Source organism: Lissotriton helveticus, chromosome 6 (assembly GCF_964261635.1).
Source record: "Lissotriton helveticus chromosome 6, aLisHel1.1, whole genome shotgun sequence".
Classification (NCBI taxonomy): Eukaryota; Metazoa; Chordata; class Amphibia; order Caudata; family Salamandridae; genus Lissotriton; species Lissotriton helveticus.
Window position 1 is genome coordinate 1,887,316,673 of NC_136067.1, and position 26,924 is coordinate 1,887,343,596.

Consider the following 26,924-nt stretch of genomic DNA (forward strand, 5'->3'; position numbering starts at 1 on the left):
CTGAGGCGGTAATCTAGACCTAAAAACAAGTATCTTCTCCACGGCATCTGTAACATCAGATTCCACTATCGTCCCTTTAGCAAATTCGGACTGAACATCAAGCACTTCCTGCGGAATCGGACCCAACTCATTATTTTCCCATTCCTGACGGCGAAAAGTACACATTACATCAAAAACATACCTTTGCTTAGGCGGCTCCCACTGAAAGAAAACATCCATAACCGCTGGCAAATTATACCTGGAAGCATTTAAAATCCATCTACGAGCCAACAAATCCAACACTGTCCGTTCCTCGGAACTAGGAAGCTGACTACGACTCTGCTTTCGTTCCGAAACAGGGGTCATACTCAGTGACCCAAACAATGGAGACAACAGATTAGCAACAGTCTCAGTCATTCGTTTTCGAGCAGAAGGAGAAGAAGCAGACATAAGAACAGGAGAATAAGTATTTTGAGGCAAAAGAGGTGTAGGAACAAGAGTAGTAGGAGTCGAAGATGCAGAAGTAGAAGGCAAAGGAGTTTGAGGCAAAGCTGGTAGCAAAGCTGGCGACCCTAGAGTGGGTTGCGCAGTAGGAGGCAAAACCATCTGTGGAGCACCGGGTGGCTGAACAACAGCAGGAGGTTGAACAACAAAGGGTGGAACAACCGGGGGTAATGGAGGCACAGTAGCACCCTGCACATAAGGGGGTGGCAATCTCAGTAAATGAGAGATCAAAAGATCTTTTTCAGGATCTTCAATCACTTTTGGAGGAGAAGACGGCAAGGCCGGATAACATTTATCAATGGCCATACAACGTTGTCTATCTGAGACTTCACTCGCACGCTCTTCTCCATCTTCCTTAAACTACCTAACAGCTTGTAGTACTGACATATTCTTATCTTTCCTATCTCTCTTTGCTTGCTTAATTTCTCGCTGTTTGGCTTCCTTTCGCCAAAGGCGGAAAGAGTCAAACATTGCCGGCCGGGCTTTCTTCTTAAATAGCGCAACTTCCAGATTATCTAAAATATTTAATTTGAAACTACCATGTTGTGGCCATCGTAAAACACAATCTTTCTTCGTATAGAGGGCCCACACTTCATTATCAGCGATAGGACCCACTCCGTGTTTTGAATAGAGCTCATAAGTTGGAGTTCCAACCGGAGGTATCGGACACGAATCCTCCAATCGGGAATCCCTGTTGAAACCACAACTAATCCATTTCCTAATTTTGCTAAGACCAGGCATCTTATAGCTCACTAATCTAGCTTCAAACTTCAAGGGGTTATCAGCTATCGATACACTCGCAAATATACGAGCCCCTCGGCTTCGATTGTTGCAGCAACCGAATCAAACAAAACCAAGAACCAAAACAAAATCGTGGGAGCGACCCACTTATACTTAACCAAAATATCTGTCACGCCACCAGAAGCCCGTCTATTGTCTCGCTTTACAAAGGATCAATCAAGGGTCCAAGACAGGGCGACAGTCAGGGCAGCAGTCCTTCGTAGCCGTTGGAAAGCGGGAAGCCTCGCAGTAAAAACTTTCGGTCCACGTCGACATGCAGGGGTCGATGAAGTGGCGGCCTTCCTCCAGAATTTCCTCACGTGGCTCCTCACGATCCTCGGCTTGGACCGGTACCGCTGAAGTCGCCCCACGTTGGGCGCCAACTGAAGAACCGGGTTTTCTTAGAACCCAGCGGTGCTAGGGACATACCCGAAGTCTTCGGATTCTCTTGTCTTGGAATACAGAGACACAGAATACTTCTGGATAGCGTCAAAGATCAAATTTATTAGCTGCAGCTAGTAACAGTAAACCAAGCAATACAACACGGTGTACAACTCAGGAAACTGCTCAATTTTCATAGAGCAAGACATCTCTTTTTATACACCATATTCTCATTACAAATGTACACCCACTGCGCAAAATTCTGACCAATAGGACACATTTTCTAACTGAGTATTACATTAACAAAAACCCAATTTACAGTAACCCAACCCAAAAGGTAATTATTAGGACTGTCCCAAATTCAATTTCCACGAGCCGGACAAACCCATAATTGAAAGCACTACCCATGTAATGAACAGTTGTAAGGAAAGAAACAATTCAGATGCTGATTAGGATAAGATATGTGCAAGGAAACTAAAAGTTAACGATATCCTGAACATTGATTGGCAATTTTAGACAAGAATCAAACTTAAAGGAAATTGGTTTTGCAAGGTCAGTTTCAGGGGAAGAGGTCAGCGTCCTGCAGTTCACTCACAAGTCAGAAAAGGGCATGGTAATGCATACATGAACAATGAGGCCCATGCAACCTTGTTCGTTCGGTTACCTCCACAGCCTATGTGAGGGCAAAACAAAAATGGCGTCACGAACAACTCAAACAAAATGGAGTCTGGTTCGAAATCACAGAACCTCATACCTTCCCAGAGAGAAGGCATGGGCGTTATGCAGATACCCTGGCCAGGAGAGCGTCCAACAAGAACAATTATCTGATTGATTGGATATACTTGGTCTTTGTATGGATGGACTGTTTGGCCTGCCTCTGCTGTTGCCCGAAGGACAGTGCTTCCACCGGGTCTGCGACTGTCTAATTTGAAGATGTGCTTTTCACAGAGGCCCACTCAGAGTGCCAAACCACCCAGTAAAGGCTGAGCAGCCTCACAGCTCACCCTGGTGGTCTGACCGGAGTGGATGGGGTCGGGTGGTACAAAGAAAAGATTAACAAAAACACAAGGGATGCTAAAGGTCTGAACAAAGGAACTCAAAAAGGTTTGCTTACTGAACATGTAGGTGTATGTAAGGTCAAAGTCAGGTGAGAAAGCAGTGTATGAATATACTCATCAGCCCACCTGTTGGCGGAGACTCATCATCTGGGTTTGGAGTATCAGACTGGTATCTGCTAGGTTACTCACTTCAGATGTTAGTGAGAGATCCTAGTAATAGATCCACCAGTGATGGAGGTGCTGAAATGGGAAAGAAACGTTGCAGTGCTCAGAAAAGAGTATGTGAACCAAAAAAGTGAAAAAAGTAAAGCTTACAATTGCCTAATGTGGTGCCAAGAGATAACTTTATTAGGAGGACCACCACAATGGCAAAATTAAAAGCAGAGTGTGGATAGTATTAACAAATATTACTATCAAGAACTGGTTGACATGTTTCAGCCAAACAAATGGCTTTCTTCAGGACCTTAGGATGTTTAAACACTACTGCAACATAAATGAACAGAACAAAACAATGTTTGTTTCCGACCATAAGACAAAAAGTATACCATGTGAAAATCGCCTACCGTATGTTAAATCTTGAACGGTAGCGAAATATAGACACGGTCACCAACATTCAAAATTCTCACCCAAAAATTTGATGGGGGAAAGCCTCACCTCGCCTGGCACTCGCTCAGGTTTAGAGGCCCCGCTCTGTCCGTCGGTACCTCTGACAAAGAAAAGATTGACAGTTTGATTCCTTTTTCTTGATTCTGTGGGTGAGGCGCATGGCTGTTCTTAGTTGGTTGAGTAGATTGCCTGGTTAATTTCAATAATAAACAAGACTGCTCCACTCTACCTAGTTTTGTGACACCCAGCAGTCCCCATTCAACTTCTTACAGGAACATGTGCTGTTCAGCGGCACTGGACTGATCAGTTGTATGATGCCCTTAGATGTTTCTGGTTGCATATGCACTTCACTGAATGGATCAGTGTGTATCTACCCTTTGACAACAACTACGGGTGAATCTTTGAATCCTGCATGTGATAACGATTAGCAATTGCAATTATTTCACGTGAACACGGTATTCCTAGAAAGTCTGGGTCACAGGCTTGCATTAGTTAGGTCCCAGCCATTTGAACACACTACCTGCCAATAATGATGGGATGGTTTATTGAGATCCCCTGATTGTCCATGCTGGTGTTGGCAATTGCCCTGTGCGGAGTGCAAATAAGTTGATCAGTCTTTACTATCTGGAGCAAGTACAAGTCATAAAAAGGTTTCTGTGTGTGAAACTGAGAAAAGATTATTAATAGTGAGGCGCCCCAAGGACAGGCAAGCCTAACCTCGGTTGCCTCCCAGATGGGACACAGGGACAGGGCCCGGCCCTCCACCTACCTATTGGTCACGGTGAGAAGTTGGCCTGATGTATGATGTTCACTATTCTAGTGAGCACCTTGTATCAGTCCAAACAACCCTTATGGTGATGGTTGTAAAGTCAACCTTAAAGACAAGCTATCCTAGGGGTAGCATGGACTAAGCAGTCTTAGGCTTAACTCAAGAGGGCATGTGAAGCGAGCTGTTTTACCATATGCAATCCTGTAATATCAAATGAAAGGACACCACACAAGTTATATATTATAAAAATATATGTATTTATTACTAGAATAATCCTCTGTACTCTTTATGAGGGCAGAGGCACAAGCGTTTAAACAAAAGCACAGTTAAACATACAAAAGTTGCACAGTTATGGAGAGGCCTGGTGGCCACTTAAACCATATACTAAATAAGTGGTATAAGAATCACTTTACGAACAATGGTAAGGCCTAGGTCCTTGGGAATCGCTGGGACTACACTGGACTAACTGTGGTTAGGACGGGAGTAGCCCGCGGGATTCGGGTGCAGCGCTAAAAGCACACTCATGCACCAATGCAAAGTCAATGGTGCGTAAAAGTTACAAAGTTACTGTTTTGGAAGTCTTCCGACTGGACTAGAATTTAGCCACTTAAAACTAGGACACTAGAGGTGTAAACCACTACAGGAGCACCGGTGTTTGATCGTTACCTCACCCACAGGAAGCGGGTGCATAGGTGCCAAAGTGTGTCGGGTTTCGTCGTGGAGTTCTATGGAGCCTGGAGATGAAGATGCTGCAGGCGGCCAGGAGAGAAGGGTCCGGTTGGATCCAAGGGTGGATCGAAGATTTAGAGTACCTGAAAGCAGAGGGGACAGAGTCTGGGTCACTAGCCAGTGACCAGGATGGAACCAGGAAGGAACCAGGCGATGTTGGGCGCAATCAGGTGGTTGTCTAGAAGCTTGTCTCTGCTGCCACATGGACTCGGGGGCATCAAGGATAACCAGGAGTGGATCACGAGCTGTCCCATGTAGGCTCTCGCTGTCGGCGGTGACGGCTTCCGGATCGGAGTCAACAGGCCTTGGTAAATGCAACCCATGCAGGATTTGAAGATTGCTTTTTACTCGGACCAGCAAGGTCAGAGAGGCTGCTCCTTTTCAGGGGAGCAAGGGCCAGTATGGAGCAACCAGACCAGCAGAGTAGTTTCAAAGATTCATCGTCGTAGAGGCCACTAGCCAACGGGCAAGTGATCGGAGAGACGCATCAAGCAGGAACATGCAAAAGGGCCCCACGCAGCACTCGGTGAGTGTGGAGGGGTGATCTTCAGTGCACGAGCTGCTCGGGGCAGGGGCTTCTCAAACCCCAATGCACAGCTTCGAGGGTGCCTCGGGAGCTGCACTGTCAGCACTTCGCAGTCTTTTCAAGATGGCCGGTCCCACGTGTCACGTCGCCTCCACGGGTCTCAGCTTGGCTGTGGCTGTGGATCGTGCTGTTAGATGTCTGGGATTCTGGTTCTTGTCAATCTCTGTTGCTCGAGCTCTGGCGGGAGCTGCAACAAAGCAAACTGTTGGGCGCTGGATGGTGCCTGTTTGCACAGGGTGGTCACTCCTTGACCACAAGGGATATTCTTCAGTCTTCCACGTCGAGTGGGATGTCGAAGGGTCCAGAGTTTTGTTTCAAAGTTTCAGTCAGGATTATCTAAAGTCTATGGGCACAGCTCCTACCTTTATATCAAATCAAGAGGCTGGATAACCTGCTAGGTCACTCCTATGGGTGGGACCCAGGAAGGGGGTGGTTACACTCCTTTCCCTTTGTACAATTTCGCGCCAGAGCTGGGGCTGGAGTGCCCCAACACCGGTTTGAACTGGGCTATGCATGGGGAGCCTTGTGCGCCCCAGGCAGTGTCTAGTTTCACTCGCTCTGCCTGCCTCAATCCACTATCTCCTGTCTGGGGTGGTGTAACACCTCCCTGTGACAGGATACCATTTGTCCAGGCCTTCCCTGCCGGAGTTTCGGTCAGCAGCAGGAGGCCAGACTCGTGTCTGTGGCAGCAGCATCCATTTTGTGATGCTGGGTCTCTGGTTAGAATTAACCGCGTTTAAGTAAAGTAACATGTCTTCTCCCTCTAGAAGGGTGGAATGCTACCCCCTTCGCCAGTACTGGCGAGGGGGTAGTATTCCAAAGTGTATGACACCTTACACAACATGTTTTGATAAAGCCAAACCAAAGTTAGCAATAACAGCGAGGATTATAATGCACTTAAGAGTATATGGTATGGCAATACCCTGAAACAGCTATAAGGAAATGGTCCGAAAGCTGCAGACAGGCTCAGCTCATGCTAGAGCACCATCTCACATAAAACCAAGCACTCTGCCTCTAGGATTGTTAAGGCCTGCCATAGGAGTGACTTATAGGTGCATATGTGTCCAGATATAGGTTTAGACATCGGTATACTATATCTAAGCAAGGGGTGATTACACGACCTTGCCCCAGCTGAGTGATCAGCCAGTTGTGTCTGTTTGGATGGCCAACCAGGGGTGGCAAAAGATATGCTGCAGCTCCTGGTAGGCCTTGGACGCACCTATGCCCTGGGTACCTATAGTACACTGTACAGGGGCTGATAAGGTGACCCAATCCCAATTGGTGATGTACCTATAGTACATGTATGCGAATTTAGAGAGAGAACAGCAGGCTGTGGGTCTGATTAGCAGGCCCACAGCCACATTAAGTCGAAAACCAGTGAAGCAAAAAGCAAAAATTGGGGTGACAGTAGGAAAGCAGTCCCTACTCACCTACATAACCCCCCCCCCCCAAACGTAGGGACATTAAACTTAACCTTGACCTGATAAGTCTTCATGTTCTAAGTGGAAATACCTGGAGAGACCATCTGTATTGCCATGGTCAGTCCCTGGTCTGTGCTCCACTGTAAAGTCCATCCCCTTTAGGGAAATGGACCACCTGAGCAGTTTGGGATTTTCACCCTTCATCTGATTGAACCACAAGAGGGGCTTATGGTCGGTCTGAATCTTGAAGTGAGTGCCAAACAAGTATGGTCTCAACTTCTTCAGGGCCCAAACCACAGCAAAGGCCTCCCTCTCAATGGCTGACCAACGTTTCTCTCTAGGGGTCAGCCTTCTGCTTATAAAAGCAATTGGCTGGTCTTGACCATCTACATTAAGTTGCGAAAGCACAGCTCCCACCCCCAACTCAGACGCATCTGTTTGGACAATGAACTCTTGGGAGTAGTCAGGACTCTTTAGGATAGGTGCAGAGGACATGGCTTTCTCAGGTCATCAAATGCCTTTTGACAGCTAACTGTCCACTGAACCTTTTTTGGCATCTTCTTGGATGTCAGAACATTTAATGGTGTCACAATGGACCCATAGTTCTTTACAAATTTTCTGTAGTACCCAGTCAGGCCCAAGAAGGCTCTGACATGTAGTAGGTGGGGATCAGGTTCAACCATTGGAGAGCAAGATCCAGGCTACACAGGACTGGGCTCCTCCAACTACCCAGACACATGTAAATGTAGTATACTTGTATACTTGTAGTATACTTGTATATTACAAGTATACAAGTATACTACAAGTATACAAGTATACAAGTATACTACATTTACATGTGTCTGGGTAGTTGGAGGAGCCCAGTCCTGTGTAGCCTGGATCTTGCTCTCCAATGGTTGAACCTGACCCCCACCTACTATGTGGCCCAGGTACACAACCTTACTCTGCCCTATCTGGCACTTTGTGGCCTTGATAGTCAGGCCTGCCTTTTGCAGGGCCTCCAAAACCTTTTTCAGGTGGATCACAGCAATATCATCCAGATAAGCTGCACAAAAGTCATCCAACCCAGCAAGGACTTGGTTCACCAACCTTTGGAAAGTGGCAGGTGCATTCTTCAAACCAAAGGGCATTACCACAAACTGATAATGACCACCAGGGGTTGAGAATGCTGTTTTGGCCTTAGACTCCTCAGCTACCCTGATTTGCCAATAGCCATCTGTCAGATAAAATGTGCTCAGAAATTTGGCAGAAGCCAATTTATCTATGAGCTCATCTGCCCTTGGAATAGGGTGAACATCTGTCCTAGTGACAGCATTGAGACCTCTATAGTCCACACGGAACCTCATTTCTCTCTTTCCATCTCGGGTATGAGGTTTTGGCCCAAGGACTACTGGGCTGGCCCAGGGGCTCTCTGATGGCTCAATTACTCCAAGTTCAAGTATTTTCTGCACCTCAGCCTTTATACAATCCCTGACATGGTCAGGTTGCCTGTAGATTTTATTCTTCACAGGCAGACTGTCACCAGTGTCCACCTCATGGGTGCACCAGTTAGTTTGACTGGGTGTTAGAGAAAACATATGTCTGTGAGCCTGCAGAACATGTCTGCAGTCCCATTGCTGCTGGTCAGAGAGGTTGCCTGACAAGGCTACTCCATCCACTGAACCATCATCAGGGTTCTGGGATAACAAGTCTGGGAGAGGGTCACTCTATTCCTCCTGTTCCCCATCTGTTGCCATGAGCAAGCCCATGTCTGCCCTGTCCACATATGCCTTCAATCTATTGACGTGGAGCAGCCTGTGGGGGCTCCTAGGGGTGCCAAGGTCCACCAAGTAGGTGACCTCTCCCTTTTTCTCAAGTATGGTGTGGGATCCAGACCATTTGTCTTGGAGGGCTGCTGGGGCCACTGGCTCCAACACCCACACCTTCTGTCCTGGCTGGTACTGTACTCAGTCAGCACATCCTTTTGGTCATGCCAAGCTTTCTGTAACTCTTGACTGGCCTCAAGGTTTTTGGTTGCCTTCTCCATGTATTCAGCCATCCTGGAGCGGAGACCAAGTACATAGTCCACAATATCAAGTTTAGGCTTTTTGAGAGGTAACTCCCATCCTTCCTTCACAAGACACAGGGGACCCCTTACAGGGTGTCCAAACAAAAGCTCACAAGGGCTGTAGCCAACCCCTTTTGTGGGACCTCTCTGTAAGCAAAGAGTAGCCAGGGTAAAAGGATGTCCCATCTTAGCCTAAGCTTTTCAGGTAACCCTTTTATCATTCCCTTTAGGGTCTTGTTGAACCTTTCAACAAGCCCATTGCACTGTGGATGGTAAGGTGTGGTGAACTTATAGTTAACGAACAGGAAGGAACCAGTCTGACTCCATTTCAAGCTGCACAGCCATTTCCAGCCAATGAATCCAATAAATCAAATTCGTATTCAACTTTTCATTTCATCCACTTTTAATCTGTTAGTTTAATCCTTTTTATCCTTTGTTTTCCTTCAATTTATTTTACTCATTCTTTTATACACTCACGTTTTTCACACAAACACAGGAGAGTCAAAGTGTTTCCACAAGTCACGATTTATTTAAAACACCCAATGCATTTCGGGACAACCCTTCGTCAGGGGTATCTATAAAAAAATTAATGATGACCATGAGTAAAATGCAAAGTTAAAAATACAATACACTGACTAAAGACGGAAAATAACTTTCTCAATTTCAATTAATGAAACAATGTAACACTGCTACGTTCTACATAACTTATTTATTGATGACTTCCATCATTATTACAAAAACCCACTATGATTCACCCTTCATTGCCCCCATATTTACGCCTAAAGAAGAGATAAGCCTTCAATACCGCTTAAATACACATGCTTGCCACTAGAAACTTTCATAATAACTCGGTTTTATGAAACATCAAAACTCTAAAGTACGCTCTGACCCCATGCTTGCCACTAAACCTTGATTTTACTATTACTTCTGTGAGGCACTCAAGCTTTCCACTCCGCTTACCGTGACTGGTGCTTCTTTATTTCTTACAAACATTTCCAAATGCCACTCCTTTCCAGGCTTGCCCGTGCCATCCCAAAGTTTTTCCATAGTGAGCCCTCCGCACACCTTTCAATCTCAATAGTGCTGCTTTACACCATTTTTCCTTCCTTTTCCTTTTAACATCGCTATCTCTCCCCAGGTGATCAAACACGTGCCATAGTGTACCAGCTAAAATACGGACCGGAATCCTACTAATTAGTGTTAAACTTGCCCTTTAACTCCTCCTCTCCTAACGACATCATTATCACTAAGTGGGCCAAATATCAGCTGCTACGTGCGAGCGCTCATTTTCACTACTCGCCTAATTGTACTCAGTTTCCCAGAATACTTTGAGGATCGCCCCACCCCATTCTTTTGATCACCACCAGGTTACCTGCACAATATTAATGTTCCAACAGTTGAAAATTCGTAACTCTGAATCAGCGAGTGGCAAAGTCAATTTAAACAATTGCATCGTAAAACTACACATTTAATTAGTATAATCACAAACCCAATAATAATATCCAAATCGTCCAAAGTATAGTCTATTGTATTATTTGTTGTCAAAAACATCAATGCCGAGGAAACCAGTCTCCTGTGTGCTCCATGAAGTTCACCAAATGTTTGCATTCCACTTCTTTCACTTGTCCATGCTCTGTTTTCATCGTGGGTGCAATCTCACCGTTTTTGGACGGAAGATTCCTACATGTAAAGGACAATGGTGGTGAGATGCACACCGATATTTACTCCATTTCAATTTTTACTTTCTGAGTATTCACCAATTCAACTTTTGTCAGCGTGCCAGCTTGCTCCGCGCTCCGCCCAATTGCGCTGCAATTATTAGAACGAACAGGAAGGAACCAGTCTGACTCCATTTCAAGCTGCACAGCCATTTCCAGCCAATGAATCCAATAAATCAAATTCGTATTCAACTTTTCATTTCATCCACTTTTAATCTGTTAGTTTAATCCTTTTTATCCTTTGTCTTCCTTCAATTTATTTTACTCATTCTTTTATACACTCACGTTTTTCACACAAACACAGGAGAGTCAAAGTGTTTCCACAAGTCACGATTTATTTAAAACACCCAATGCATTTCGGGACAACCCTTCGTCAGGGGTATCTATAAAAAAATTAATGATGACCATGAGTAAAATGCAAATTTAAAAATACAATACACTGACTAAAGACGGAAAATAACTTTCTCAATTTCAATTAATGAAACAATGTAACACTGCTACGTTCTACATAACTTATTTATCGATGACTTCCATCATTATTACAAACACCCACTATGATTCACCCTTCATTGCCCCCATATTTACGCCTAAAGAAGAGATAAGCCTTCAATACCGCTTAAATACACATGCTTGCCACTAGAAACTTTCATAATAACTCGGTTTTATGAAACATCAAAACTCTAAAGTACGCTCTGACCCCATGCTTGCCACTAAACCTTGATTTTACTATTACTTCTGTGAGGCACTCAAGCTTTCCACTCCGCTTACCGTGACTGGTGCTTCTTTATTTCTTACAAACATTTCCACATGCCACTCCTTTCCAGGCTTGCCCGTGCCATCCCAAAGTTTTTCCATAGTGAGCCCTCCGCACACCTTTCAATCTCAATAGTGCTGCTTTACACCATTTTTCCTTCCTTTTCCTTTTAACATCGCTATCTCTCCCCAGGTGATCAAACACGTGCCATAGTGTACCAGCTAAAATACGGACCGGAATCCTACTAATTAGTGTTAAACTTGCCCTTTAACTCCTCCTCTCCTAACGACATCATTATCAATAAGTGGGCCAAATATCAGCTGCTACGTGCGAGCGCTCATTTTCACTACTCGCCTAATTGTACTCAGTTTCCCAGAATACTTTGAGGATCGCCCCACCCCATTCTTTTGATCACCACCAGGTTACCTGCACAATATTAATGTTCCAACAGTTGAAAATACGTTACTCTGAATCAGCGAGTGGCAAAGTCAATTAAAAAAATTGCATCGTAAAACTACACATTTAATTAGTATAATCACAAACCCAATAATAATATCCAAATCGTCCAAAGTATAGTCTATTGTATTATTTGTTGTCAAAAACATCAATGCCGAGGAAACCAGTCTCCTGTGTGCTCCATGAAGTTCACCAAATGTTTGCAACTTATAGTTAACACCACACTCTTTCCACATTGCTTTCAAATATCCAGACATGAAGTTAGTACCTCTGTCTGAAAGTACCTCCTTTGGAAAGCCCAGTCTGGAGAAAACTCCAAGTAGGGCCCTTGCCACAACAGGAGCTGTTGTGGTCCTCAGGGGAATTGCCTCTGGATACCTGGTGGCATGATCCACTACCACCAGTATAAATCTGTGCCCAGATGCTGTTTGGGGATCTATTGGTCCAACAATGTCTATCCCAACTCTCTCAAAGGGTACCCCCATCACAGGTAGTGGTATAAGGGGGGCCTTTGTGGTACCACCTGATTTGTCACTGGCTTGGCAGGTGTCACAGGAGCGACAAAACTCCTTGGTATTCTCTGACATGTGAGGCCAGTGAAAGTGAGGGGCAAGTCTCTCCCAAGTCTTGTTCTGGCCTAAGTGTCCTGCTAGAAGAATTTCATGAGCCAAGGTGAGAAGGAAGCCCCTAAATTGCAGAGGTATGACCAACCTCCTGGTAGCACCAGGCTTGGGGTCTCTAGCCTCTGAATAAAGGAGCCCTTCATCCCAATATACTTTATGGGCACCTTGAGCATTCCCAGCAGCCTCAGCAGCAGCCTGCTGTCTGAGGGGTTCAAGAGAAGGACAAGTTAACTGAGCCTGCCCCAGATCTGCCCTTGAGGGTCCCCCTGTCCCCAGGAACTCAACCTGATCAGGTTCAAGCTCTTCCAGGACAGTCTCCTCTTGGATCACAGAATCATCCTCCTGAGAGGGCTTATCCTCAACCTGGGACAAGGTGGAAGGCACTGCCTTAACCCTCTTGCTCTTTTTCTTGGGTTGTGGTTGGTCTATAGTTTCAAGATCAACCACAGGTTCAGGTAGGCACTTCTTGGCCTGGGACCTGGTTACAGCAAGGACATGTGCTGAAATACCTAGCATCTCTGCATGAGTCCTATACTCCACTTCTGACCATAATGAGTCCTCTAGATCATTGCCCAAAAGACATTCAACTGGGAGGTCTGCACTCACCACAACTCTTTTGAGGCCAGTTACCCCTCCCCAGGAGAAGTTAACAACAGCCACACTATGTGTAGTAGTGGCATTGCTAGCATTGGTCACTAGGTAATTCTCACCCAGTACAATTTGTCCAGAGTTCACAAAGTTGGGTGTCACCATAGTGACACTGGCACATGTGTCTCTGTAGGCCTGAGCCACTTTATCATTTATTAAAGTTGTCTGCCTGTACTTGCCCAAAGTATTGGGACTTATAGTAGTGGACATAGCCATGTCCACATCACAGATCAGAACAGCTTGAGTAGGAATCCTGACTAGGCCAGAATTCATCTCAGCACCCAGGGTTAACCCTACTACACGCTTAGGCTGGGAACTACCACTGCTAACTGTACTAGGGGGTGCAGGTGCCTTAGGGGCTGCAGTGGTAGGGGCTGTACCTTTCCTAGTGCATTCACTCCCCCAGTGTGAAACTGATTTACAAGTATTGCACCAAGGTTTCTTTGGCCCATCATTCTTCTTCTTTTTCTTTCCAGTTTGGGACCCCTCCCCCCCCTCATTAAGTATTTTGGGGGCCTGAAGAGGACTTCTGGTCTTTTTGTTTCTGATCTCCACCCTTCTGGTCTGCCTTTTTCTGATCACCTCCATGGTTCTGGGGTTTCTGTTTAACCCTGGTTCTGACCCATTTGTCTGCCTTCTTTCCCAATTCTTGGGGAGAGGTCAGATCTGAGTCGATCAGGTGTTGATGCAACAGCTGGTTCTGGCAATTATTAAGGATCTGTTCTCTCATTATTAGATTGTACAATCCTGTATAGTCTGTGACTTTACTTCCCAGCAACCAACCCTCCAGAGCCTTAGTGGCACAATCAACAAAATCAGTCCAGTCCTGAGTCTGAGCTTTTTGGGTATCTCTGAACAACAACCTGTATTGCTCAGTGGTCAGGCCAAACCCATCAATAAGAGCACTCTTCAGGACAGTGTAGTTTTTAGCATCCCCAGGACTAACTGTGGGGAGCTTATCTCTCCCTTTCTCAGAAAAGGAGTACCATAAGATTGCTGCCCACTGATCTTGGGGGACCTGCTGTACCATGCAGGGCCTCTCCAGAGCAGTCATCCATTTGTGGATGTCATCCCCTTCCTTGTAGGGGGGTACAATCTTTGTCAGGTTTCTATGTTCATAGGGCCTGTCTTTATCTTTAAGGATATTGCTGCCACCAATGGAATCTAATCCACTGAATTTTTGTTCCCTTGCTAAAGCAAGTTTAGCATGGGCCAGGGCTATCTCTTCCCCCTCTATCTGGAGTTTGACAGCTCTCATCCTGGCCTGATGCTCTTTTCTCGGAGGGGAAGTCATTCCCCTTTGAGAAGCCCTTGGGGCATTAGAAAGGTTAGATTCACTGGAAAGGGATCTCTCTCTTCTATTGCCAGGGAGTATTCTGCTATTGGATCTGGAAAGGTGGTTCACCTCTCCATTCCCATGTAGGCTCAAGTTAGCTTGGCTAAGCCTCCTAACTTGGACCTCTACATCCCCCTGATCACCTGAATCTTGATCCCCATCTACCTCCTCATTTTCTACCTCTGGGGTGATGGTCTCATCATCTGGGGGATTTACTCCATCTCCTGAATTACCTGAGGGGCCTGCACTAGACTTCTCAAGATCATCCTTCTCTAGGACTCCTATCAGGTTTGGAATGGTAGGGTTGTGGCCCTTTTTCAGCCCCCGTGTAGTGCACAAGGCACTCAAGTCTCTGAAGCTGAGTTTGTCATAGCTGGAAGGTGCCTTGGCAAGGTCACCTGTCACAGGCAGAGCACTGGTTTGCTCACCTGTGCCAGACATGACTTTAGTGAGGTGTAAGTGTGTGCACTTACCTACACTATGTGTTTTCCTACTGGAACCTTGCCAGTGAGTTGTAGTCAGGGTATGCTAAGCCCTTTGGTCTACAACTACTAAGTTCAGTAGAACTTAAGTATGTAAGCTTTGTTTATATGTACCTATGGTACTTAATGTGATCTTTCAAATGATATAAGATTACAATTGATAAAACAACAGCAAGCTCAAATCCCAACCACTGCACACCAATGTGAGAAGTTGGCCTGATGTATGATGTTCACTATTCTAGTGAGCACCTTGTATCAGTCCAAACAACCCTTATGGTGGTGGTTGTAAAGTCAACCTTATAGACAAGCTAGCCTAGGGGTAGCATGGACTAAGCAGTCTTAGGCTTAACTCAAGAGGGCATGTGAAGCCAGCTGTTTTACCATAGGCAATCCTGTAATATCAAATGAAAGGACACCACACAAGTTATATATTATAAAAATATATGTATTTATTACTAGAATAATCCTCTGTACTCTTTATGAGGGCAGAGGCACAAGCGTTTAAACAAAAGCACAGTTAAACATACAAAAGTTGCACAGTTATGGATAGGCCCGGTGGCCACTTAAACCATATACTAAATAAGTGGTATAAGAATCACTTTACGACCAATGGTAAGGCCTAGGGCCTTGGGAATCGCTGGGACTACACTGGACTAACTGTGGTTAGGACGGGAGTAGCCCGCGGGATTCGGGTGCAGCGCTAAAAGCACACGCATGCACCAATGCAAAGTCAATGGTGCGTAAAAGTTACATAGTTACTGTTTTGGAAGTCTTCCGACTGGACTAGAATTTAGCCACTTAAAACTAGAACACTAGAGGTGTAAACCACTACAGGAGCACCGGTGTTTGATCGTTACCTCACCCACAGGAAGCGGGTGCATAGGTGCCAAAGTGTGTCGGGTTTCGTCGTGGATTTCTATGGAGCCTGGAGATGAAGATGCTGCAGGCGGCCAGGAGAGAAGGGTCCGGTTGGATCCAAGGGTGGATCGAAGATGTAGTGTATCTGAAAGCAGAGGGGACAGGGTATGGGTCACTAGCCAGTGACTAGGATGGAACCAGGAAGGAACCAGGCGATGTCGGGCGCAATCAGGTGGTTGTCGAGAAGCTTGTCTCCACTGCCACATGGACTCGGGGGCATTGAGGATGACCAGGAGTGGATCACGAGCTGTCCCACAAAGGCTTTCGCTGTCGGCAGTGACGGCTTCTGGATCGAGTCAACAGGCCTTGGCAAATGCAACCCACGCAGGATTTGAAGATCACTTCTTACTCGGACCAGTAAGGTCAGAGAGGCTGCTCCTTTTCAGGGGAGCGAGGGCGAGTCTGGAGCAACCAGACCAGCAGAGTAGTTTCAAAGATTCGTCGTCGTAGAGGCCACTAGCCAACAGGCAAGTGATCGGACAGACGCGTCAAGCAGGAAAATGCAAAGGCCCCCACGCAGCACTCGGTGAGTGTGGAGGGGTGATCTTCAGTGCACGAGCTGCTCGGGGCTGGGGCCTCTCAAATCCCAATGCACAGCTTCGAGGGTGCCTTGGGAGCTGCACTGTCAGCGCTTCGCAGTCTTTTCAAGATGGCCGGTCCCACGTCTCACGTCGCCTCCACGGGTCTCAGCTTTGCTGTGGCTGTGGATCGGGCTGATGGATGTCTGGAAATCTGGTTCTTGTTGATCTCTGTTGCTCGAGCTCCGGCGGGAGCTGCAACAAGGCAAACCGTTGGGCGCTGGATGGTGCCTGTTTGCACAGGGTGGTCACTCCTTGACCACAAGGGAGATTCTTCAGTCTTCCACGTCGAGTGGGATGTCGAAGGGTCCAGAGTTTTTTTTCAAAGTTTCAGTCAGGATTATCTAAAGTCTATGGGCACAACTCCTACCTTTATTCCAAATCAAGGGGCTGGATAACCTGCTAGGTCCCTCCTATGGGTGGGACCCAGGAAGGGGGTGGTTACACCCCTTTCCCTTTGTCCAGTTTTGCACCAGAGCTGGGGCTGGAGTGTCCCAGCACCGGTTTGAACTGGGCTATGCATGGGGAGCCTTGTGCGCCCCAGGCAGTGTCTTGTTTCACTCGCCCTGCCTGTCGCAATCCACTATCTCCTGTCTGGGGTGGTGTAACACCTCCCTGTGACAGGATACCATTTGTCCAGGCCTCCCCTGCCAGAGTTTCGGTCAGCAGCAGGAGGCCAGACTCGTGTCTGTGGCAGCAGCATCCATTTTGTGATGCTGGGGCTCTGGTTAGATTTAACCGCGTTTAAGTAAAGTAACATGTCTTCTCCCTCTAGAAGGGTGGAATGCTACCCCCGTCTCCACAACTGGCGAGGGGGTAATATTCCAAAGTGTATGACACCTTACACAACATGTTTTGATAAAGCCAAACCAAAGTTAGCAATAACCGCGAGGATTATAATGCACTTAAGAGTATATGGTATGGCAATACCCTGGAACAGCTATAAGGAAATGGTTCCGAAAGCTGCAGACAGGTTCAGCTCATGCTAGAGCACCATCTCACATAAAACCAAGCACTCTGCCTCCAGGATTGTTAAGGCCTGCCATAGGAGTGACTTATAGGTGCATATGTGTCCAGATATAGGTTAAGACATAGTTATACTATATCTAAGCAAGGGGTGATTACACAACCTTGCCCCAGCTGTGTGATCAGGCAGTTGTGTCTGTTTGGATGGCCAGCCAGGGGTGGCAAAAGATATGCGGCAGCCCCTGGTAGGCCTTGGATGCACCTATGCCCTGGGCACCTATAGTACACTGTACAGGGGCTGATAAGGTGACCCAATCCCAAATGCTGATGTAAAACGAATTTGGTTGCATGCACTGCATCACATTTGGTGATGCAGTGCAAGCAACGAAATTCGTTGTATTTATTTTTATGTTTACATACCTGTTTAAGTCCGTAACCCATACATTACTACCCCCCACCCTGCCCCTCCCCCTCCCCACATCACCGCCCGGTCGGTACTCCCACTACCGGCCGCGGCTGGACATTTGACCCAATGCTCTCCTCCAGGTGCCGCAGAGCCGTCTGCCGGCAAAGGGCTTAATGTGACATCATTCTCTTGCAAAATGGAACACATGCTCACAACCATGATCCTGGTGAACCAAGTTGAAGTGCCCTTCCAATTTGGGGCCCAAATGAACCTGCCACCTGGGCACTCTGTTCAATTCTGGCCTGTTTGGGTTAAGCAGTGGCTCAGTGCAGGCACCGGGGTAGCCTGGATGGGCAGAAGCCGGGGCTAGAACAGGTATCCAATGGCTCCTCTCAAAAGATTCACCATGCCACTCAAAACCCCCTGGAATGAACCTCAGCGGTCAATTCACTTCACGTTTTTGGGCAGGAGAGGAGTTGCCCCTAGACACTCGGGCTTCCTCACAGGCACCAAAGAAGTCACTGTGTAAGGTACTTTGATGGCAGGACAAAACAAGCTCTTCTCCACTGGTGCCTCCACTGGCTGCAGGGAACCTAGGCAACTTGCATAGCCCAGGGCAGCTACTTTGGCAGTGGCTCTCAATGTCCAGGATTCAAGCCTTGGATTCAGCCAATGGTGGTGGATGGCCTATGTGCATGTAGGGAGACTCTCCCTTGTTGCCAGACACCTAGCTGCCCAGTCCTGTGGGGCAGGCAGGGATTTGAACACTTATGTGGTCCTTCAACTGCCTCAGTGTGCTTGTCTGGGTGGATCTGTGGAGGAAGTACTTGCCTCTGTGCTATGGGAGTTACTTGCCCATTTTGTGTGAGAGGAGCTGCAAGTTTAAAAACATTTGGTCTATGTGCTTGGCTGAGAAGCCAATCAGGTGAAGCTACCATCTGTGGGATGATGATTAAATGCCTTTAGATTGTAATCCCCTTTAATCTGTAAATATACCACAGTACTGTAGAGTCTCGATGGCCTGGAATAGCCAGCTGGCGAGTATAGCTGCTCATTTAGTAATTGAAGCGTGGACGGAAAAAGGACACTGCCATCGCCTTAGTACATAGCATGTTCATGGAGCACCAGTGCTAAATCTTTTGTAGATGACCTGATTCTGGGTCGCTGGTTTATTAAGTAACAAAGCAGCTACTTCTCTGAAACCTATTGAAAGTCATCCTCTGAGTTAGTCTTTTGTCTCCATGGGTGCTCACATCAGTGTCCTTTTGCTTTAAGAAGAAACAATGGGGCACTGGACCAAGAGAAGCCACCTATAGGGGCAGTGGAGTGCATGGGCTTCACTTTCTTGCCCTGCACTGTTGGGTGCATGGTGAGAGGTACACTCGCTTTGCAAATCAGCATGATGACTGTTGGCCCTTGACCCTGTTCTCAGGGTAGGCCGCTCCCCACGCCACACAGCATCACCTGTGTGTTTGTGTCCCAGCCAGCTGCTGCTGTAAGTTCGCCGCTGCTGTCGATGTAATTGCTGTTCCCCCTGTATTTCTCTGTTTTATTATCTGCTCCTGTTATTGCCTTTTCTCTTCTGTTAACTGCTGCCTTATTTTTTACTCATATTCACAGTTTTTTCACTGTTGCCCCGTTGCGCTTGTATTCCTGTCGTTTTTCCCGCCGCCGACTCCCCTGCGACCCTGCCCAGTCAGTGCCCATTCGCCACCCCCCTCCCAGCTGCTCCTCCCTTTCACCTCCCCTTATATGGCGACTGCAAGCATCAGGCACGCTGCTGGCGCGCCAAAGGCAAGCCCGTCTGCGCCCAGCGCCAGAACCCTTTTTTGCTGGAGCAAAGTCACCAAAGACCAGCTTACCACCACCCTCGCCCGGAACCCACCGCCGATCCCACCGACATCGACACCGCCGCCCGCAACCTCAGACAGTGGATCAAAGATTGTGTCAACACCCTCGCCCCGATCAAGAAACCCTCCAACAGACACACCAGCAGGAATGCCAGCTGGTTCACCGAGGACCTCCAGACCTCCAAGCATACCTGCCGAAAAATAGAAAAGAAATGGCACCGTGATCAGACACCGGACTGTTACGCAGACCACAGGAACGCCACCTGCAGACACAATCAGCTCAAGACATCCGCCAAAAGCACCTCCTTCAAAAAAAACCTTGACAACAACGCACACAACATCAAAGAGCTCTTCAACATTGTGAAGGAACTCTCCAACCCCAACTCCAACACCAACAACAACCCACCCTCGCAAGACCTGTGCAACTCCCTTGCCACATTCTTCCATTGCAAGATCACGGACATCCACGGCAGCTTCATCATCTTGACCACCCCGACAGCCACTGAGAGCTCCATCCACATGACCACCACCAGAACCGACCCCCTGCTCTCCTGGACCAACATAAACGACGACGACACCATCAAAATCACAAACACCATTCACCCTTGCCCACACCACATCTTCAACAAAACCAGCACCACCATCGCACCCCATCTCCGGAAAGCCATCAACATCTCTTTCGAGACAGCTACCTTCCCGGAAAGCTGGAAGCACGCTGAGATCAACGCCTTACTCAAGAAACCCAAGGCCGATCCTAAGGACTTCAAGAACTTCCGACCCATATCCCTGCTCCCGTTCCCAGCGAAGGTCATTGAGAAGACTATCAACAGACAACTGACCCGCTATCTCGAGGAGAACAGCATCTTGGACCCGTCCCAGTCTAGGTTCCGCAGCAACCACAGCACTGAAACAGCCCTCCTCGCCGCTATCAACAACATCAGGACCCTGCTGGACAATCACGAGCCCGCTGCCCTCATCCTCCTGGACCTGTCAGCTGCCTTCGACACCATCTGCCACTGCACCCTAGGCACACGCCTCCACACGCCGGGATCCGAGGCAAGGTTCTGGACTGGACCACCTCCTTTCTCTCTGGCAGAACCCTTGAGCGTCCGCCTCCCCCCTTTCCGTTCCGAAGCCACCGAGATCATCTGCGGCGCACCCCATGGCTCCTCCCTCAGCCCAACATTGTTCAACATCTACATGGCACCACTCGCCCACGTCGCCCGACTGCACAACTCAACATCATCTCCTATGCCGACGACACCCAGCTGATCCTCTCCCTCACCAAGGACCCCCTCACCGCCAAAACCAACCTCCACGAAGGAATGAAAGTTGTCGCCGAGTGGATGAAGAACAGCAGTCTGAAGCTAAACTCGGACAAGACAGAAGTCCTCATCTTTGGCTCCACCCCATCAGCCTTTGACGACTCCTGGTGGCCGACTGCACTGGAAACAACACCAACACCCACCGACCACTCACGCAACCTGGGATTCATCCTCAACTCCACTCTCTCCATGACAAAGCAGGTCAACGCCGTCTCATCCTCCTGCTTCAACACCCTCTGCATGATACGCAATGTCTACAGGTGGATCCCCACTGAAACAAGAAAAAGGTCCACCCAGGCCCTCATCAGCAGCAGGTTGGACTACGGAAACGCCCTCTTCGCAGGAGCCCGGCCAAACTCCTGAAACGACTACAACACAATCAGAATGCCTCCGCACGCCTGATCCTCGACATCCCTCACCGCAGCCACATCACACCCCACCTGAGAGACCTGCTCTGGCTTCCCATCAACAAAAGGATCAGCTTCAAGCTCCTCACCCAAGCACACAAGGCACTCCACAACACCGGACCAGCATACCTCAACCAACGCCTCACCTTCTACACCGCCAACTCCGATCTGCCGACCTCGCCCTCGCCACCGTCCCCCGCTTCTGAAGAGCGACCACCGGTGGCAGATCTTTCTCCCACCTTGCCGCCAGGACCTGTAACATGCTCCCCATCCTCCTACGGCAGACCCAGGACCTACTAACCTTCAGAAGATTACTCAGACCTGGCTGTTCGAGCAGTAGCAGCACCACCCACGGGTAAGTAGTGCGCTTTACAAAAGTTTTTATTGATTGATTGATTGATGGCCTAAGGAGGTAATGGCAGTGCAAGCCAATCAGTGGCTCTAGGGCCTTGGACCTTCTGATCAGCAGCTGCAGCTATTTGGTCAGTGGCTGGCTAGGAATATTTGGTCAGCAGCTGGCCATGGCCATCTGCACTTTGTGCACATCCATGCATGGATGTATGGCAGTTAGCAGATCAACTGGCTTAAGTACCAGACAGTTTGGCTATATACAACTTGATGCTCCTCCTGTGTTTCATAAACCTTCACTTTGTGGAGGGATAATAGTTAAAGTTCCTATATAGGCCCAAAGGTTCCAGGTAGTTTTAACCACCTCTGCTAACCAACCTTACCAACTCAAACGGTGATGGTACTCTTTGACGTCCAAGGTAGAACAACTGGGTTGGCAGTCCTAGGTGGGGAAAGGGTGCAGCAGGACCCAGTGAGAGATTGGTCAAGCATGTGTGGGTGCTGGGGAGTGTGGTCCCCACAACCCAGAGCTCCAGGCACCATTGCTTTGGCGGTGGGCGGCGGGGTGGACCCGGCGCTACACCGCCAAAGTCAGGCCCTTCATGTGTGACTGACCAAACAGGATTGTACACATTACAATTTCAATTCAACAATGCATCACAACATAATAACATGCAATACAAACTATTTAGAGGGTGTAAAAAAATAACTAATTAACACCTGACTTTTTTCAAAACAGGATTGCTCACAATAAATAACCGATATTTTGCCTTTCTGAATGACAGAATATTAAATAGAAACATTTAAACACCTAAACTTTTTTCTCAAATTTTAAGGAAACCACAACCAAAGCAAATAGAATGTGAGAGAAAATATACAAAAGTACTTGAGAAAACAAAATGCAACCCCAGAATTTTACAAAAGATGAGCAATCCAAAATTGAATGATGATATATTTTTTATTTAATTTCTAACATAACAATATAAATTCACTACTTAAATAACACTATCTTTCCTTAATGCAGGAAAATAATAAAACCTTTATAATTTCTGATGAATGAGGGTAAACAAAATAATGCAATATCACAAATACATTAAATAATTAATATTTTAACCTTTTCCTCTACAGAAAAAATCTAAAAGACAATTTCAAAAACATATCACAATCATAGTGATACATTAACTGCCACAGTAAGACCCAATGTGAACATCAAAACACAAGACTCCAATTTGAACAACAGAATACAAGGTAAACAAAAAGATAACATATTAAAACACTAAATATTATTTTTGAAATTACATTTATTAATGGTAATATCAAAACATGATTTTATCTAAATTGTTTACAGCTTTGCAGAATAGAGAACTTGAGGCAACTTTTGCATTGTTAAAAAGGGGAAATAGACTACTAAAACACAAGGTGTACCTTTATTGTAAGGAGAGGCACACTGAACCACAGGCACATGGGAGGTGTGTTAGTTACTTCTGTACTCGTTGCAAGAGCAAAGCGGTCACCCTGTTGCATAACCACTCTGCCTTTACAACCGACATAGAAGTAGGAGAAAATGTACACCACATTAAAAACGTTGCAACCAGTTCCAAAGAGCTTTGCTGCGCAGTACTAAAGAAAGTGTCAAACACATACTAATAATGTTGCTGGAGATATGCCTGCCATCTCAAATTTGAAACATTTAATAAATCATCAAAGACAGGCAAGTAAATTAGAACCCCATCAACATAAAATATTTACAGACCTAGAAATTTTTAACCCACTAACTGAGACATATAATCACAAACCTTTCTTGCTTTATAATAACAAACACCCAACTAAAATAATAGTAATATTTAATACCCTCCACCTTCACATACCCTTGAACGTAGTGCTATTTGGATTCTGGATGGAACTTTTAAAATAACCCCACATCCATTCTCCCAAATATAGACTATAGCAAAAGTACCAATACTATCCCCTTAGTATACTCTTTTCTACTGGACAAGAAAGCAGTTACCTTTAACAGTATAAAAAAAAAATTGCCCAGCAAACCATATTCAGGAATGTCTTTCACTTTTCTTTCTAAAACATTTTAAAAACATCCCAGCTGATTGCACGTCCGATAGCAAATTACAGTTTGAAAGTAAAAAAATAACTACTAGCTTTTGTCCCTCCTACACAAGTAGATGATTCATACACAGGCAATAATTCCATCAGGCCATTTTTCTTAGAATGAAGAATGAATGGCCCAACCTCTAAATTACTTTGAGGAGATATGAGTTGACCATCAAAACAGGTTAGAACTCAAAAAGTTGCCACAATTAATGATGTTGAGTGTAGGCATATGCTTTCAATAACTCAATAGATAAAGCTTACACAGGAACAGCAAGCAGGCAGCCAGGGAGCCAGGCTCCAACCCTTAAGCCAATCACAATGCTGCAAGTAGCGTTGTGATTGGTCGGGATGCCTGCCAGCCAGGGGCTAATGGCCCGGCCATGTTCTCCATGTAGGCTGCCTTGCAGCCTGCATGGAGAAGGGCAGAGTGCGCATGACTGGTTTGGTGTCATGCGCACTCAGAAGTGGGCACACCACTCCTTCCCTGCCAAGCCCTGCACGCAAGCAGACCCGCCCACCCGCAATCAAACCCTTCTGTCCTGCTTTCTCACAGTGCGAGAAGCAGAATGGTACTTATTACCATTTTATGTTTCTGCTTCTCGCACTAGTGGAGAAGCCACCCCCTGCAAATTTCTAATATTTTGAGACATTTAAAAAAAAGAAGCAAAGTGTCCAAGAAATTAGAAAATGACAATCTTTTTCAATAGTCCGCAACCAAGAATCACAAAAAAACTAAAGAAAATATTAAAAAGACTCCTTACAAAATTTTAAAAATCTGGGATGTTTGATGGCACAGACTACTAAGAAAATATTGACTACATTTTAAACTACTAACATTAGTAATACATTGAGAAATCTTAACTTTCCGGTCTTTAAAACAATTCCATGAATACAATTGCCAACATTCATAAAATGAAATTTGATCTTACCTGGAGAATACTTCATTTCGGCCCATCAGAGGGGGGGCAGCACAAACCACATAACAGCTTGTTGGTGTGAAAAAGGCTGCTTTATTGGAAGCAGGTGCACCTTACAAATAACTTCCCTTGGCCTGGCAAGTACAAAACTAAACCTTGCTAAATATATTTTTCCTAACATACCCCTCACCCCCTCACCCCCTTCCCTAAACAATTATAAACACAAACTTACAATTGCCAACTTTCCTATCTACCTGACTAAATCATTTCTTGTTCCTACCCCAACGGTAAAGCCAGACCTCCTAAAATCCCCCAGTACTTAGGTAAAATCGCCACTCCAAAGCCGTCCTGTCGGCTTTCGACACCCCCCTCATGCATCCTGTCTCTTTGGATATCTGTGTACCCCTATAACCTTATACAGAGCTTCCTTCAATTGTACAATGTAGAGCTCCATCCCATACCTTGACAGGTGGACTCCCTCCTAAAAAGACACTGCCCCATAGCGTAGCTCTGGATGTTCCATCCTACCCAGACCGTCCTTCTCACAGAAAATCCTAATTTCCCTGTTGATTTTTCTACGTGCCTGCCTATGGCTGCCGGCCATTCTGCTTCCCTCCAAATCCGCCTGGGTACAAACTCCGACCATATGACATGCAGCCAGACCACTGGCACCATATTTCCAACAAATCCCTCTTCATCTGTTTCACCAAAGCTAGGCCCTTGCACTGAACCAAATCATTCTCCCCATAGTGAATGACAACCACATCCTGGCACCCCCCCTCCTGACTACCTTATTCAAAGCCGGCAACAGTTCATGCCATCTCATGCCCCCTTTTCCTTGCCATTGACAATCAAACAACCTCGGGTCCATTTCCAGGTTCAAACTCCGCAGCTTATCCCACTCTGCCCACTCCGCTCGCTTTACAAATGAGTGTCCTAAAATGAGTATAGACAGGACTGCTGCATCCGACCCGCACCTGCAAAGACACACATGTAAGAGAGTGGAAAATGCAATTCAACTTAGTTCTCCATCCCTACCCCCCTCAGCCTGACGTACATCTTGTAGCAATCCGACGTCCAACGCCCCAGATGCCTGAGCTCCTCCCTCCCCCAACTCTGTCTTGCTGCCTCCGTCGCCGCCCCTATCCAGAACGAAGGCGTCCCAAAAACCTTCGGGTCCTCACCCATGACGCGTAGGGGATGCCGCTTCACCCTGCCTTTGTCAACCCGGCCAAAGACTTCCCCCGACACCACCTTCCGTCCGGACGCCAGCATCCCCCCAGGCTGCTGGGCATACAGCACCTGTCCCCACCGGTTCCATCACCACCCATTTTCCTACTCCCTGTTGGTCGGTCTTGGAACGCCGTAATAACACCACCACCTCCCGAGCTCTCAGTTACACCTCCCCCAACGGACCCCTGCCCTACCCTTGAGCCCCACCAATTCTAAAACCCGAAACGCCCCAAAATACATCCGCAACATGAGCGTGGGACACCAGATGGTCTCCGTCAGGTTATGGCAAATTGTCGGCAAAAGCTGTATCAAACCCTTGAGCATGCCCTCCATAATGGGCCGGCGTCGACTTACCCAGGCACTCCTCTCCCGCACCCAACCTTCCAAGACTCGCGCTCCTAGTTCCAGTGCCGACGGCGTATAACCTTACCACAACTTCACCATGAAAGCGACGGCCGACAACTTGCCGGCAATCGTCACTTTCGACAACCCCTTGTCTATCATTCCCAGCATAAAGTGCACCATCTGTTCGCCCCGTAGCCAGCGATCACCCTGCCGCACTGTCGAAAAATCCCTCCAGGCCTGCTCATATGCTCTCCAGGTAGGAACGGCCACCGACGCACTTACCTGCTGTACGACCCGGTCTCTCCCACTGACCACAGTTCCAACGGTACTGGCATCTTGCGCTCGTCCACCTCCGTGGTTAGCCCATGGAACCCCTGCCACTGTGAACAAGACAAAGCATCCGCAATGTCATTTTCCACCCCGGGCACATGCTGGGCTTGAATCAAAATGTCATGTGGAGTAGTGTAGCTCACTGGTTAGAGGCGGCAGGCCTGAGAGCAGAAGTCAGCCTGGGACCAGGGTTCAATTCCCGACGCGGCAGGGTCGTGGACCTTGGTCAGCGGACTCGATAATTCTCGCTTCGGTGCTTACTCTAATCAGGGGTTCCACTCGGCAACTCTGGGCATTAGCTTGCCTAATCTCCACAAC